Raw genomic sequence first — 17942 nt, 5'->3', positions numbered from 1 at the left:
GAGAAATGGCATCTTTGATATTAAAGATACGTGATTGCTCTGGTGTGTCACTCTTGGCACTTATCAGGCAGTATTTTCTAAAAGGAGTGACATTTTTCTTTTGGAGTATTGATGTTTGCCAATAAACAAAATCCAAATCAGATAAATGAAGAGCAGCCAAAGAAATTGCTGTGTCTTATTACCCAATAGTACTTGTAAAACCTCTGGTTGTCTTGCTCAACATACAGATTTTTACTTTTGTTTCAATAACAAGAATATTTGGATGTTTTCACTGAAGGATTACATCATGCTGTTTACTTGCAAAACTTGGTGTTAAGAACAAGCAGAACAAGAGAAATGCGGTGTTGCAATCAACATAGGGCTTTTGGGGGTACTGCTGGGCACATCTCTGGGCTGCAAAGTGCTCTATGGAGCCGTGTAGGGACAGTACCAAAAGCAAGGTAGCTGTGCCAACAGGGCACCGTGGTGAGGAAAATACCAAGTCTGCCCCCAGCATAATGTTATCCCTTATTTCATGAAGGTGTGCTGTGTTGGCATATCACAGCCTCAAGCCCACTCTGCCTTAGGTGTTGCTTATGTAACAGGACCAAAATCATGTCAAGAGAACTAGTGTGCACATACAGTCTCTTAAATCTCAAGCTGTCTACAGCTTGAGATTCTCAATTCTGCCTACAATATTTATCTGCCCAGAGGGCACATCAGTGTGAGGCTAAGGTGAGCAGCAACTTGCTGCTTCTGATGCTGTACTCTCCTGTGTGAGCAGCTGGGACATCTTGGGGCATCTCTTTGCATCTCCTAACAGTGCAGTAAAATGTGCTGCCCTGATGGAGTGAGTGAGTATCACAGAAGTAGTTGAGAATGCTGCTCTTATTCTCCCTGAGAACAAATGGGACAGCTGTAGTATTGAGTGATTGGGCTGATGGCCTTGCTGAAAGTGCTTGTTTAGCACTTTAGAAGTGAGTGAAAGCAGATGCCTTGGCTGTACCTTACACTTCCAGCATGGTCTGCTGCCTTGTGCTTGAAACATCATAAAGATGAAGGAATTAGGCATGAACTAGATTTTGGAGTATCATTTGAGTAGATCAGAAATTACAGAAGCAAAGGTGCAGCTCTTAAGACCTTCTGCTAATGTTACCTCCTGACTTTTCTGTTTTACCAGTAAGGGTAGATTGCAATTTCCCTTTGGTTTTTGGAACTGATGACTCCACTAGCATTGCCCATGAGATTATATGGTGTGTTCTATTTCCTGGTCCTTATTTGACTGTGGAAATAAAGTTATTGTCTAATGAAAAAACAAACTTCAATTTTTTACTCCTGGTTAGTTCTGATACTCAATAGATCTGTAAGAGGGAACGAAATCTTGAATATTAGTGAAAGGAAGATATTGCTGCTGCCACTGTTCAGCCTCTCAATGTCAGGTGCTTCTTATGAAGATGTCTTGCATGTGAGTGGTCTTTTCCTGAAAGTAGTTCCTTACAAAAGGGAAGAGATCTGACATTTCTGTACAACCATCTTTGCTTACTGCACATGAGTGCTCTTGTGCCTTTTTTATTCCCCCAGCATATGAATGTCAGTGCTTGTGTTTAGTTGGCTAGTTTGTTTTTCATAGGGTTGCACTGTCTGATTCTCTTTTTTTTCATTGATGTCTGAAACGCTGATGGTATGAGGGGACTGGGACAAGGAAAAGAGCCAATATCCTGAAGAAGTGGTAGAACATGGGAAAATAAAGGTTTAGCCTTTCATTGTGATCATTGATATGATTTTGAGCAGACATGTTTTATGTCTGGACTAAACTTGCATGAAACAGGCAGAGATACATTTCCACCATGTGATTAAGAGTGAACTGCAGTGCATTCCTTACTGCTTGTGATACACGTGTGCTGAGAAGGGAAGTGAATGCATCCCTGCAGTGTATGATGGTGCAAGCTACATGGAAAATTCCCAGGGAGTTGCTAATGGACCCCAGAGCAGCTTGAAGCAGTAAAGCCTCTATTTGCAGTTTTCCACTCCATTCCGGGGCAACAATAGTAAACTCTAACATGATTTTCATAACACATTATTAAATGCTTTGAATAGTCTATTTTTCTGGGGTAGTTTTTTTTCTTTTTTCCTTTTTTTTTTTTTTCCTTGTACTGCTAATAAGGAATTTGGAGATAGAAGTAGCGGATAAATGTTTTGTATAGACATGTTGATTGACCTAGTATACAATTCTGTTTCTTATGCTAACCTGAGGAAGCTGCATAAGCATCTTTCTAGTGTGAGCATATGCATTGCTTTGAGCCCCTGGGAAATTCACCAGCTTTCCATGAAGCTTGTGCACCGTGATACTTTGGAACAAGTTTTTTGTTGGGAAATGTGCTCTATCCCTTAATATGCTTGCCATGTGTTTAGAAGAAAAACTGTAAATCTCTACATGATCTTTGCTGAAAACATACTGACTGTATGCCAAGAGGATGGGCATAAAGTAGATACTTCCTTTTCAAAACTGTACCAGACACAAAATAATTGAATGGAGCTTATGGTTTTCAGGTGTCTGAAAAATTTCTGAGATCAGAAGATTTTTCTGTTCACATGGGGTATCTGCAAAGAGGGTGAGCAGCCTTGTGTAGAAGAGTCTCATAGGTGAAAAGCTGGGTGGAGAGAGATCAGGAAAGCAAAAACAATGTGGAAGAAAACTCACCAAGACAAATAATATGTGGAGAATAATAACTTGTACTGCAGGAGTGTGAAGTTTTAAATTTTAACATAAATTTATGACTGAAAAAAGCCTCTGTGCTAAAATGTCTGCTGCAGTGACCAGTCACTGATGTGATGTGAGGAAGATGCAAGTTCTAAAGCAGCCAGTGGGCTTGGTGATACTTGATAAAAATGCACGGTTGAGTTTTTGATTGGATGGAAACTACTTCATGGTGCGCAGAACATAAGGAGTGATGATCAACATTAATTTAAATTTAAAATGTAACTCTCAGTATCTTTCCCTGAATGAAATCTAACCTCAATCATCTGTACCAAGTCCAATTTTAATTGCTACATTTTCTGAAGATAAATACTTAGTTTGAGGTTGTCTTATGTAACTCTGTATCTTGAATTGCTAAAGGAGAAAAGATGTCTTTTTAATGAAAGCTGACTTTGAGTGTATTTAAATTGAGGTACTACAAAGTACATTGTAAGGTTGGGGAATTTCACTCTTCAAACAGCTTGTATTTCTTTGTTTGGTGTTTTTTTGTTTTGGTTTGGTTTTTTTGAGTATTTTTAGTTTCAGTTTCATAGCCAGTGCTCTGTAATATAAACAAACTGATAAATAAGCTTTTCTTCTGTAATTGAATTACAACAAAATAGCTTCGTAGTTCACATTCAGTGATATGTCAAACTCATTAAAGGCTCTTTAGAGATCATTGACCTCTAAATCTGTATCTAGGAAACACTTCTGGTAAAAGATAATTCTTCTGTCAAGTATTTACTACTTTTTTGCTAATTATCAAAGAAGAACCTCTTTCACATTACGTTAGTGGAGGCTGTAAAGAAAAGCAAAATATCATTATCACTTTCAAAACAGAAAAGCAACACCTGTTAAGTGTTACTTATACTCCAAAAACCCTGGGAGGTATGAGATCTTGGGCAAATTTCAAGTCCTTACTTGAAATATTTAGAGAAATGGACAGATCTGCCTTTTTAAAAAGGGAAACAGGTGCATCCACAGTCCAGACTCTCTCTCTCTCTCTCTCCATATATACATATATATATATATATATATGTATACATATATATATAGACTGCAACATTTCTGTAGGAAATGCTGTTAAATCTGAAGACTACAAAAGAGTACGGCTTAAAACTCGGAAAAATTTGTGCTGTTGTAGTTCGTGCTCACTTTATCTATTTATTCACAAATGTCAGGCACAGGGACCAGAACTTTAAGAGAATGTTGTCAGTGTCTGAGGGTTTTAACCAGACCCTTGTGCCTGGGTCATGTTACATTCTGTGCAGGGCCCATAATTCTTGGATACTTTGGACTAAGAGGTCCTAAGTGGGGGAGATAAAGAGTATCTTTACATAAAAAGTGAGCTGGAGGTGAACATTCCCCTGAGATGTGTGGGCTTGAACTCTCATAACCTGAAAAAGCACTACTGCCATCTCTGTTGGAAAAACAAAATAACTTCTCTCTTCATAACAATTTTTTAGTGCCCAGCACTTTGAGAGTATGGCTTAGACACCAGGGCACATAACTGGGGTGAGCTGGAATTTTTGGGTGAAGTGTAGGTACTTCTGAATTTAAGTAGGCTTTAGGGACCAGCATCTTTAACTGGATATTGCCTGAATAGTCCTATATAGATGAATAATTTCTTCTGTATTCCTGCAATTTCTTTTTTTTTTTTTCCCCTCTCTCCTGTTTAAATGGATTTTATATGCTTTAACCTGTGGCCATCAGCATTTGTTCCTGTCATTGGGCATTACTGAGTAGTGTCTGCTACCTTTCCCCTTCCATCAGGGCAATTTTCACACATTGATATTTGCACATATTGGTAAGGTTGGATATTTTCTCCCTAAGAATTATTTTGTGTTTTTCACAAGAAGTGAACCATAATATCTCCTGTAATTTTTACGGGAATAGTAAATCAACGTTCATCTCCAGGGGACCTTTTGCAATAGGCCCTTGGCTTCATGTTTCATATTTTTCCTATGCATTTCTTGTTGGAGTCATGGGAATTTTATCCAGTATGAAGAAGGTATTTTAAGAGATAGATATATGCACACTATACACATGCTGATACATGGATAAAATCTTCTTTTTTTCCCATATAAAAGCACTGGAGCTGAGTAGCACAGACTGCGAAGTCAAGGTTACCTCTAAAAGCGTGTGTGTATAAAATTTAGACTAAAACATGTGTATTTGTGCTTTTGCAAATACTTTAGATTACTCTAAATAGCATATGATAGAGCAAAAATGGTTTTGGTAACCTGGATCTGAACTCACAGGAATTTAAGATTAAAATCAGCATGTCAAATTACACCCAGAATAAAAATAATGGATGCAGATAGAATTCAGTGCTGATGGAACTCAACCCCCAAACTCTTTTTAGCTTTGTTCTTCACTATTTGAAGTTTCCACATGGTCTGGAAATTACTGTGCTTCATTAATTCCATCTGAAGAGGATTGAACAGTTAGATTTCTATAGCTAGAATAATGTATTAAAGTAACTTCTTGATGTGTTATGGACTGCATGGGTGCAGCTTTGACCAGCATGCCCCTCTGGACCTCTGTAAGCAGTTGAGAATCCAATAAAGATCTCTAAATTATGGGCATTATCTAGTTGATTGAAGGAGCTTTTTCTACTTACTGCTCTGCCAGCCAGCCAATGTAACATCTGATATTTAGACTCATTATTGTGTATCTGAAACAGTTTGCTTGTATCATAGCTTAAATAGAAGTTAATGTAATCAGATACTCCATCTGCTTTTGAAACGAGCATGGTGAGCTAGAGATGAGCCGGTTTGCTCTCAGATTTCTTCAGAAATGAAGCATCTGTCTCTACTTGCTATTGACTGCAAATCTATTTGCCTTATACAAGTAAGGTATTTCAAAACTATAGGAGCCATTGCATAATTTCTTGTGTTGTGATTAGAAGGTGCAGAAATTATTCAGCTTAATAAAAAGCTTGCTGAAAAGTTTCTAGTAATGTCTGAAAAATATTGCAGGCTAGACGAAGAATGACTCAATTTAGAAGAAAATGAGTTTAAAAATAATCTTGCTTTTTCTTTTTTTATTATTTTTTTTTCTAAAAGGAGAACTATTCAATGAGTTGAATTTTGAAGGCAGAAAAAGCTTTATTTCAGGTACAGCTGTAGACTCTGAATGCTACTGTGAGTGTTAAGTTACTTAGTAGACAGCTCCAGGAGGTCTTTAAAACCAATCTGGGTAAGAAATTTTTTAACCCAGTTAGGTGGAAAAGTGTTTTTGGTGTAAGGAGACAATTTAAATGTGTGTAAAGCAGGCTGAAGCCAAGTTTGCTGTTGCTGCAGTCTGTAAAAGAAGCAAACACCTTTACCCCAAGAATAAGGGGTTTGCAGGAATGGAGTTTTAAGGTTTTGCTAATACTGGTTGCTGGTGCTGGAATGCGGGAGACAGAAAAATGTACCTCCTAATGTTGTTAGCAAAAGGTTATATTTTCAAATAATTCCTGACATCATTTTTCAATTGAAGTGGCACAGCTTAAAAACAATCATTAGTGTCCTAATCAGTCCCCTCAGGCCAGGAAGTCATTGTGGGTTTGTTGTTGTTCAGCTCCAAATCTTTTTTTATCACTTGAGATACTTGAGAATAAGACAGATCTGATGGTGTCTGCTGACAGTGTTACTCAGGATGTCGTAAGCTTTGCAGACTGTGTATTGCATAAAATAACAGTGCTGATAGTACTTGTCAGGCTTCACAATCTTTTTAAACAGCTCATCTTTATTAGGCAACATGATCTTTCTAAACAACTCATCTTTATTAGACAACCAGAATAACCAGCTTGTACGCTCTGTAGGAGTCTGCAGTCCCTGCACTTTGTAGATGAAAAGCATTCAACACTTGTAGCTGTTGAGAAGGAGATGGAGCTGCTGAAAACATACCAAAAAATTCCCAAATGGATTAAAAAATGCTTAGAGTGCAGATTGCCTAAAAGAGGTAGTTGAACTAATATTAGAGTCACTTGTTGCATACAAATGATATAATAAATGGATTTTTTGTGAGACTTTGATGTAGGTAATTATGGACTTTAGAAACTGCTGAGAGTAGGCAAGTCAGTGAATATGTAAGAACCATTAGTGAGATTTTGTTTTGATCAGTCTGTAAAATACAAAGGTATTTCCCACTTCAGAATGGTCCTCGTGTCTGTCAAACTAGAAGGTGGGAATTTAGCAGAAGATTTGTCCTCTTGATCCTTTCCTGCTTTATGGAAAACCATGTTGGATGTGGTTTAGAAATGTAGCTTCCAAACCAAGTTTGGATTACTTGCTTTATAGTTCCTGCTGTACATCAGTGCATTACTGGAAGCAGTGTTTTGTAGGCAAATAATATATTGGTAGTGGCATAATGTCATATATCTGCTGGGTACTTGGCTCAGCTCTTCCTCTAGCTAGAGCTACAGATAGCTGCTCTCAAGGAGCTGATTAGACACTTTATCAGAAAGACTCTGATGCCTAAAAGAAGCCAGACTAAGACCATCCTAAACCTGTGCTAAGAACACCTTGGTTCACATATGACATCTAGTGCCGGTGTGTGTGTCTCTTGGACTAGATAATGCTTCTTGATACTGTGCAGGGTGTATGGTTAAAGTTGAGGAGATGTTCCCTGCAATCTGACTGGTAAGCAATTGGTAATTTCAGTAATTTCACAATTATAAGCCGCACCATTTTGACTAAAATTTTGGTCTGAACCCGAAGTGTGGCTTATAATCAGGTGTGGCTTATATATGGACAAAGAACAAAATGTTGCTGTTTTAGTTTGGGAGGACAGGTGTCTGCTGAGAAAGGCAGGAGCCTCTCTTTGAAATGGAGAATGTAAACCCCCTCCCTCCAAATTATTATAATGTTGAAATCAAGGGGCTTTCAGGCAAAAATATGGGAATTAGGAATAACAGTTCTTTACTAGGGAAATTAAAATAGAAATACAGTACTACAAAGAAACAAACTCCAAATCCTGACAAAGTCAGAGTACAACCTGACACCCCATCAGGCAGGGTGTTGGCAGCAGTCCCATTAAATGGTGGCTGCATCCTCCTGCAGTGACAGATGTGGCTCAGTTGGAGCAGTGCTCCTGTACAAGGTGCAGTTTCCCTCCGGAGGTCCAGTGGTGATGTGGAGAAATCCGGTTTTCCTCTGGAGTCCAGTGGAGAAAGGGGCTCCCTTAGTGTCCCAAAACCTCTGTTTTTATCTTGGTAAGAAATGTTGGGCTCTTCCCCCTGGCTGGAGCAACTCCCAATGGGATGCAGTAATTTTATCAGTCCCACAGTGGGACTCAATGGCCATTAGCAGACAATGACTGGCTGGAGGAAGGATGGGTTGTGAAAAGATAAAGAACAATGCCCTGCCTGGTTTCAATGGATGGCCCATTAGCAGAATATCTCCCACAGAGATAAGGATCACTGCCCCCACCCTCAGCAGATGGTGATAGAATAGATATCTTTTATCACACTCTGTATTGTAGCGTGCGGCTTATAATCAGGTGCGTCTTATAATTGTGAAATTACTGTAATCTGTTAGGCCTCATTAGTTCTGAGTCTTAGTGAATAAGGAAGTCCCAGGAGTAGGCTTGGCCAGGTCTAGTGACTTCCACTGCTGGGAGGAGCAGTCCTGCTCCCCAAAACCTTCTTCCCTCTCTCATGGATTGCCTAGGACAGTTGCCCAACCATGCTGTAATCTGACTTGATAAACAGGCAAAAGACTGGCTAGGTTAGTTTCTGTCAGACTAGTGAATAAAAGCCGGTTGCCTTGTAACCGGGCATGCATCAGGGCTATTGCAGGGAAGGGGAGTGGGAGTGCTTGGAAGGGAATGAGTAACCTCCATCTTCCAGTGGCTGCAAGCTATTGAAGCAATGCAAGAAACTATGTCATGTAATTGCTTCCAAAGATTTGTTTGTCATTTTGGATTGAACTCCAGTTTCTCTTCATAGGGTGTGTTTTTATAATTCTGTTAATTTCTGTCTTTTTTCCTTCATTTTCTATGTCCTCTGTTTCTGAAACAAGTAACTTATACGTCTGTTCTGTGTATAAAAGGCCCTTGCTCTCTACTGCACTGGAAATGGAACTGAAATTCTGAAAAACTGTTGATTAAGTCAAAAGACTTGGTTGTGATGCAAGTAGATCTTAAAACCATATATTAATGCAGTATTTCATTGAGATGGCTAATGAGAATTGACAGGAGTCTGTGTGCAAGTTGGAGCTGAGGAAGACTAGCACAAAAAGCTAAGAATCTAAAAGTTGAGGCAGGCAGATGAGTGTAGAGTGTATATCGTATTATTGTTAAGGTCAGAAAAGACCTTGTAAGATCATTTGAGTCTAACCATTAAAATACCACTGTCGTGTTCACTACTAATCCATGTCTCCAAGTGCCACATCTTCATGTTTTTTGAACACGAAGAGATGGTGATTCCATTATATCTATATAAAAATATAAAATTAGGGACATGTAATAAGCAGCTTTAGTTTGCTGTGTTAAAGTTGTCGTAGTTCCTTGGTTCCTGAATGAGTGAAGGTTTAATTAACTTGTATACTGATTTCCGTTTTCCACCCTTTGGTTATCCCTGTAGAGCTTAGGACAGTTCTTCCTTGTTTCTACTGGGGAAATAATGGTAGCAATTTTGGGTAGTAGTTTGTTCTTTGGTGGAATATGACCACCCAGAGGCACTCAGTTACCCATCTGTTTCAAGATGGATGTGGAGGCTGCTTTAAATGGTTGAAGATTTTTAGTGTGGTTGGTCTTTTGTTACTGTTGTTGGTTGTTTTTTTGTTTTGTAGAATTGAGATGAGTGTTAGTTCTGCCTTTAAACCCTCGGATTCGAAGCTATTATTTTAAAGTACTTATTTTTTGCTTATTGTGAGTTTAGGATTTTTCTTTTTTTAAATAAGCATAATTAGAATAACCCTGTCTGGGTATTGAAATAAGGCAAATTGTTTAAATAAGATGTAGTTATGTGTCAGGGCAGTTTACTAGGTTCTGTTTTATCTTAGGGGGGAAGAGGTTAACTGTTGACTTGGAGTCTTGAGGAGGAGATAAAAATACATCACTGAAGAACTTACTAAGTCACCTAGAAAACCTTTGTCATTAGTGTGTACAGAAGCAGTTAGTTCTGCCCTTTCAGTGCCCTCTCTCTCTAAACCAAATAACTAATATGTGTTTCTGCTGTGTGTTTAGGGCCCATAGTACCTAGTACTGCTGCTACAGACTCTGCATTATAACCAGAACTGAAATTCATGCTGGCTGTGGTCACATAAATTGGGATTCCAGTGCTCCTAGAATTAATTGAAATCCAATGTTAATCCTTTTTCCTGCATCAATTGTGGGATGGACAGGATAGTTCTCATTTATTTCAACAGGCTTCTCAAGCAGTTGCAACTCCACTAAGACACAGTGCCTGAAGTCAGATTGGATTATTGTTCCTTCTTCTCTTTGGTGTGTCAGTCTGGCCATGCTGGGAAAACGAATGGAGAAAGAGGAGTCTGAAATGCTATAGAGAATCTTTTCTGAATTCCTGAGCAGTGTGCTTTGCTTTGTACGTGTAGGGTTACACAGATTGCTGGTTTAAAGTGCTAAAAGAATTTCTTCATGTCAGATCAGTGTGTATTTTTTCTTGCTTTCCTATGAATCTTGTAATGATTCACTTGCTGGTATCATCTTTGTTTTTCTCAATAGTTTAATACTGAAATAAGGCCTTCAGCTATCACAGCTGCTTTTAAAATGCCTTTTTTTTTTTTTCTTCTTTTTCTTTTTTTTTTCCTCTGCTCTCACTGACAAGTTGTTTAGGTTTGAGGTCTGCTGTAGTCTTCTTAAATGTTATTTCTTTGATTGTCTTGGGGCAGCTTATTTTGCCAAAATCTACACTAGAAGATTCAGGTTCCTTCAGACCTTCATCTCTGTAACACAGTGTTTTTAAAAGGACCTGAACAGAGTTAATTGTAAATACTGTTTTAAAGCAGCTTGATGCAATCAGTCTGGTTGGGAAGAATAAGTAGAAATCTGATTTGGCATAGGAAGGATGAAGATTTGGCTATATGCGTAGTAGATGATACTAAACAGAAAGAGTGCATCAGTACTTCAGTAATGTTAACTTGGCTCTATCAGGAAATTGTCATTAGGAAAAATAACTTCTCATAAAGCTACTACACATAATACATGATGGTTGCTGCCATTATGGATTAACCTGGACTCTGTGTCTCTTCTTAGAAGTCACACATTGTAGTGAAAAGGTGGTTTGACCTCAGTGTATATTTCTGCACATAAAGCTATTTGGATTTTCTGAGTATGTAATTATTTGACTTCAGTTTGAACAGTCATTCGACTTCATTTGCTTAAATTCCTAGTAGTTACATGAATGTTTGTGTAGAAAATCAGCTTTCCACATAGTCTTTTCACCAATGATTAGAAATAAGAGCATGTTGATTATGCCAAATATTCAGTTGTCAAAGTATTTTCTAAAAGTAATGACTGTCTCTTACCCTCATTCTAGCAATTTCAATATATTGAACTTAATGTACTTAAAAATAGATCTTGGAAAAAAAAAGTGTTGAGTTTCAAAACGATACCAGTTTGTTTTCAGACTGGAATTGTGGAATGGAAGAGTCAGTTTACAAATAACATACATCACTGCTTTTTCCCCAGGATTTGAGGTAACATGATGATTATGTTGACTATGTGGCCACTTTCTCAATGCAGGTAGAAGGTTTGTTGTATTTGTAACTGAATCTATTTCATTATGTAACTTGATAGCTTCATTCCATTGAACACAAATTTCCTCTTAAGTTTCTTAATTTCAGAATCCATTTTTTAGAATTAAGCTTTTGTTGACAAGATGTCATATACTGATTTTATTTATTTTAACCTCTGTGCTTTGAGGGAGCAAGAAGTACTGTTACTTGAGAAAGAAATTATGTATACTGATTTTCTTTCTCAAAGGAAAATGTGCAAGAGTATTGCCATTAAAAGCATTTTCTGAAAGGACAGTACTAGCATCATTGTCAAATAAGTTTTATTTCAGAAGGTGCAGGAAGTCTGAGCCTTTGGAAGGTCCTTCGGAATTCAAAATAGATCATATACCTGTCTGCATGTTTGTGTTACTGCAGTACGTCATTTCAGAGAAATATTACATAATTTAAAAGCGGTAGGGTTGAATTACATTAGGGAAACCTAAACCTATGTAATGAACATTAACATTTTTAATGTGCAGTTTGATGGTTAATCATAAGTAGACCAAGGCCTCTTAGGACTTTGGAAGTACCAGAACAGATGGGACTGAGCAATCAAGGGTCAGAGTTTTATGTATATTATGGCATACGGCATTGTTGTTCTTGGGATTCTTATCTGTGGTGAAGGATGATGCAATATTTGATAAGTTAGTATATTTTTAGGTATTTATATATTATATTTAGGTGAGTGAATGTGTACAAAAACTAGGTAAGCTGTTGGGCCAGCATTCAGACATTCTATACATATCTCAAAAACATTGTGGCTTTTTTTGTTTGCTTGGTGTTTTGGCTTTGTTTTTTTGTTTTTCTGAAGAAAATTGATAACTTTGAGGGAGGGGAGGTTTGCTACGGATAGAAAAACAGAATAACTGCTATTTGAAACATATTTTTTAAGTGCAATTATGCATGTTCTTTGGGTTGTGTTTGTATCAGTTGCTCCCTTTTAGGAGGTATTTTGTTTTGCAAAGTGACTATGGCAAAAGCAAAACCTCAAATATTTTTATGCTTAGTATCTATTTTTGTAATTTAAGGCAGTAATTCAGTATCTAGTGTATAGAAGTTGAATATTTTTCAAAAATTAGTTTGTTTCTGAAGTAAATCCTTTTAAGTTTATTGTGATCCAAAGCTGTTACCATGCTTATCATGGTATGATGAAGAGAAAGTGGAAGGAAACAGTGGCTATTTCATGTTGTTTGTGGTTTCTTTTGGTCTGTTTTGTTTTCTTTGGTGTAACTACATGCATTTTGAAGAGTGAGGCTGGAAGGGAAATCTCTCTAGCTTAAGGTCAAGGTTTTAAAAGCTCACAACATTTATTTTAAGATTTAAACTTGACTTCTTATGCTCTGAGATGGTATGGAGTCTGTCAGTAGTATTGTCACTCTGACTTAGCCTTTCTATTCCTAATTTTAATATTGTCCCATAACAAGTGGCAGATGTGGCTGTTTGGTTGTGGCAGTGACATCTTTAGTACTTCCATTGTTTTAACCTGTAAATATTGCATACTTGGCATCCTTTTTTCACTTGGAAGGCATAGACTTAAATTAAATGACTTACCAGAATTCCTTAAAATCTGCCAGACAGACTTCCTACCCTACACTTTGATTTGCATTCTTGGGATGGAGTAGGAGAAGCTATTCTTTGTGTAACTTGCAAGCTCACTAATTTTGGCAATAATTGCAACAGGTTTTTTAGTTTTGTTGTGCTCAAACACATTAGGACTGAAAGTAGCAACTGCAGACCTTATTACAGGTAAAATGAAAAGTTTGGTGTAATGCTTGCCTACTACTTAGAATTATTTAGTATATTAATGGAAATAGCTCTTATCTTCGGTGATTGGAAATTCAATATTATGGCTTGATAGTAAAAGGTGTATTATCAGCATAAGATTGCTAAACAATCATCTTGTTGTTTAGCAATCATTTTTAGAAAGACAAAGTAGATAAAGTAACAGAATATTTTCTTTCGTCTGTCTTCTTGAAAATAACATTTGTTAAGTAACTGCATATAAGTGTAGCGTGTACCATTTTATTTTTTATTTGTGGAGTCTTACTGTGAAGGTTTTTAAAACCGGTGTGAAAAAGTGAGTTCAGTGACAGTTTTTTTTTCTTTTGGATCAGTTTATTGAACTGATTTGTCATGTGGCTGCTTGATGGTTTAGGTCTGGTGAGAGAAACAATAGAAGCCCATGGTCAGGGCTTGGAGGAAGGAGGGTGGGACCTTTTTTTCAGCAGCAACAACTATGTTCAGTTTAATGCTATGAGAAACTGTACCCTGTGGTAGTGACTTCAGTTTTGGGACAATTAAGGCTGTTCTGTTATTAATGAATCTTTTCTTGTTCCTGTCCTCATCACTGTTAAGACACAGCAGAGACTCACTGTCTGTGTATCTTGGCTGTTCTGTAGATGACTGAAAACTGAAAAAGGATTTTGGCCATTGGCTCTGTCAGATAATAGGAAACATGCCTATACCCCTAGTAATTGTAGCCCTGCATTCTTGGTGACAGGGAGCATACTTTAATACCCCTAGTATTTTTCCACTAGTCCAGGATTTTTGTTAATTTCTTTTTTTTTTTCTACTGGATGTCAGGACCTGTGCTTTTTTCCTCCTTTTAGGGATGAAGCCTGCAGTGCTCACTGAGGCGTATCAGGGAAAGGTTGTGGGCACTGATGCAAGGGTGGACATGAAGAGGATGTGCTGAGTTCTTGCTCAGAAACAGGATGGTAGAGAAAGAAGCAGCTTCTCCACAGTGTTTTTCAATAAGAATATAAAGGGATCTTCCAAAATGTAATTTTTAGTAATTTTATAGCTTGGAAAAGGTGCAAAGTTTTGTGCTTAACTAAACATACTAGCAAAAGCCCCTAACCTGTGTTTTTGGTGTGCAGTGGTTCAGGTCAGACACTGGCAAACCAAGAGATCTTGGGGCCTGAACTTCATGTGTCCCAATAACAAATAAGAAACTTTTAAAAACTGACTTATCTAACTGTAAAATAATATCTATCCAACAATAAATGTTGAAGAAGTAGTAGACGTGACTGTGATGACCTGTCCTGTTTGCTCATCTGGTGGCTGAAGCTTAATAGGTGCAAAGGGTCATGCTGGTGAGGAGAGGAGTGGGAGCTGTTGTGGGAGACTTCCTAAAAAATCTGAGTGCATCTGGAAAGACGAGCCTGTTAGATTGTTTTGTACATGCTGCTGAAAGAGATGGGAAAGGGCCTTATGGAATTGAAGCAGCAGGGAGAAGGAAGAGAAGAGGGAATCCAAGAGGATGATGTCCCATGTTCTTGACAAATCAACTCTTTCCCTGTTGATGGTAATTCATCTCTTTCTGCTGTCCTGTTATTAGATCATTGAGAATTTCTTACATCTCTCAATTTTCAAGATTTTATTCTCAGTTTGCCTTGTATACATGAAATATCAGAATTTTCCTAGTAGGAATGTCTTCCTGGTTTAATCTAGGAGTTGAAATGGACATCCACACTTTGCTCATCTCTTGATATTATAGTGCTTTTTTTGTGAAAGCATTCCCTTTTACATTGGGAATTTTGTAAAATGGTAGGGGACATATACTACTTGTTTTAATAAGGTAGTTTTTAAAGTAGTTTATACCCTCAAGAACACTGAAAATAAAACCTTTGATTAAGGGTGCTTTGGATTTTTTTCTTAAACCAGGATTCTTTCAGTTATACCAGCAAAGGCAGTTAAGCAATCTCTGAAATGTGGTTGTGATAATATCAGAAGCAGGGAAGAAAAAAGCCAGGCTAGATTGAGAGCATGCAGGTATTAGATGCAGAAGGTGCAGCAGCTTGTGTGGTGGCTGTCATGATTCCAATATTTATTCACACTGTGCTGCTGTAGGAGAGATGTGCCAGGTGCCTTGGGTGGCTTAGAATGTACAACCATGCAGTCTCTGGGGATAATGCTTCCTGTAACTGTCCTGGTCTGCTGCAAACTCCTTGTGCAAGACATTCCAGCATAGTTGGAAAATATTGTTTAATCTGTCATTCTGAAATTATCAGTACTCATCTCTTAAAATCTAAATTAATAACAATACTGAAGAAACCTTATTTGCCCTTTACCAAAAAGCAGAGGTCTGCTGGTACTTGTCAGGTGTTGGAGTCCTGATTGTTTTTGATTTACACTTGCTGCTTTTACATAGCTGCAAATGTAGTGATCAAATGGAAAGCTGAGACTAAATCAGAAACATGCATGTGCACCTTCTAGTGAGACTTATGGGTTCCTCAAACTTACAGTAGCAAGGGATTTCTTCAGATCCCAGGGATGGGAATGTTCTTGTGTGTGAAAAAACTTACCACTTCCTTATTCTTTTGTTACCTCTTGTTGACCTTCCCTTGGTGCTAGGTATTTTATGAAGTTTGAGTGTCTGACAGCTGCAAGACTGATGTAAAGGAATCTGTTTTTAACTAACTTTTTTCTACCTTGCTACTCCTTCTAGAGCCTTGTTAGCCTGGTTAGCCTTTCCAGCTTCATGAACACCGTTAAAGGTGTACTTTTGCATAGTCTTGTACTGCTGGTTTTGTTTTTGTTTGTCTTAATTAGTATTATTGTATTTTATTGTTTAATACTCTAAGCTTTTCACTGTTCCTGAGGAATAGTCTGTGACCTCCCTGTAGGAGATGAGCAATTCAGAAACTAGGTAATATATACTCAAGACATTTCAGCCTAAATGGGTTGGTTTGATTGCAAGGTGAAGGGTAATAATATTTCATGCAGGAAAACATCAGTGGATTGGGAGTGTTGCAGTGTTTGAGTATGTTAATGTTTTCCAGGCTCACTGCTACCTCTTGGTGACCTTGTTTTGATGCTTGAGGTCTGAAGTTGCATTTACCACGGTAATTGATTGCTTGCTAGTAGCCAGAGTGATTAATGTCAGATTCATCTGTGTATGTTGGAGAAAAGGAGGCAGGGAAGTGACTTGCAATGGTGCTGTGTGTGATTGATGTGCTCTGTGGCATCCTTGGCAATGCTTGTTCTTGCAGGTGCTGGCACCTCATTTGCCCTTTGCTTCAGTCAGACATCTGCTGCTGGATTCACTTCCATGATCTCCAGTTGGTGTTTTGTGTTTTCAGTGCTGAGTTTACAGGATAAATAGTAGACGGAAAAATGTTTGTTTCCCTTATTGAGTGGCTATTCCAGACATTATAATCCCATTCCAGTCTCTGTACACAAAATCCCATGTGGCTTCATGAAAGGTTATGGAGTTAGTTGTTAGTACTAAGCTTGAAAATAAAGCAGAAATTCTGTTACCTGTAGCATTCAATAACAGACAATAGAATTAATATTCATAAACAGAATAGGACAAATAGTTGTCAAAGCTATTTTTTACTATGTTTTTATGTAAAATTCTTACTGTTAGCAAGATAATCTGTTTGGAATGATGATGACTGTATCAGATAAACACCAAGAAGAAGGGAAAGGAACAAATGAAGTGCAATAGATCAAGATACACTTCAGCATAAATATTTTTAGCTGTTCAAAAATTAGAAATTTAGCTAAAATAATGAGATTCCTGAAGATGTATAAAACCAGCCTTCTGATTTGGGGCTTTTAGAGTGTACATTTAAAAACTATTTTCTTACCATGCATAGATTATGAGTCATTCATCTATTCTATAAAAAGAGAGAGAACACAAGCAGAAGGAAATGGAACATGCATTTTGAAAGAGTGCTTCTGCCTTCCTTTTGGTTTACATGTCAGCTAGATTTTCATGTAATAATGATTCTTGTAGCTGTGGTCTTAAAGCAGATGCTAAATATTGCAAAAATTGTGATGAACTATGGCAGCTGAGTTTTGTATTTCAGTTTTAAAATAGTATGGATATAAAGCAAGCGAAATAATTTCTGGATTTCATGTGCTATGTAGGGAATGGGGAAGTAGAACTAGCCGCATGTTTAGAGGGAACTCAGAGTGCACTTCCAGTTGATAGTTATGTGGGAGATGCTCTTCAGTTTCAGATTGGATTTGCTCATTGTGCTTTCAGTGCTAGACTGTTTCTTGTATTGTTTTGGCAGCATGTACTGACACTTGCTGGAGCGTGTCAGCAGCTTTGGCACAAGGCTGCTGAGGAAAAGACTTTGTGTAGCTGGATCATTTCAAAGCTGCAGTGTTTAAGCACTCATTGCACTGATATGAAATGGGTTACGTGACTGGGGTCCTGTTCCAGTTCTTATGTTTCTAGAATGCATGGCGTGTACATACCTAATTTTGGTGTACATGTTCTGGGGTGTGCTCCTTTTTTTTTCTGTATTAACTCTCAAGTCAGCATTTTGTAAGTGTCAGTGAACTTTGCAGAGAACGAAGAGCTCTGCCAGGATTCAGACCAGCAAGCAGGGATTACTTGGCTTTTTTTCCTTAAGAACTTTGTGCAAAAGCACATGTTCTCCAATTAACCTCTGGTGTTTCAGCTTCTAAGAGAATGTACTTCATTGACTTCAGAATTCTGTTGTTTAGGTATCAGCAAAGCAGATGCTTTGTCCTGACTA

At 37.8% G+C, this 17942-nt stretch overlaps 1 protein-coding gene across 2 annotated transcripts in view; it reads left to right on the top strand.

The window, feature by feature from the left end:
- Nucleotides 1–17942, top strand: part of KDM7A (lysine demethylase 7A) — a 63364-nt gene that overhangs the window by 7613 nt on the left and 37809 nt on the right. The gene's annotated exons all lie outside the window — the stretch shown is intronic.

The sequence above is a fragment of the Catharus ustulatus genome, chromosome 4 (assembly GCF_009819885.2).
Source record: "Catharus ustulatus isolate bCatUst1 chromosome 4, bCatUst1.pri.v2, whole genome shotgun sequence".
NCBI lineage: Eukaryota > Metazoa > Chordata > Aves > Passeriformes > Turdidae > Catharus > Catharus ustulatus.
Note: the sequence above shows the minus strand (reverse complement) of the source record. Positions and strands in the feature narration are given on the sequence as shown.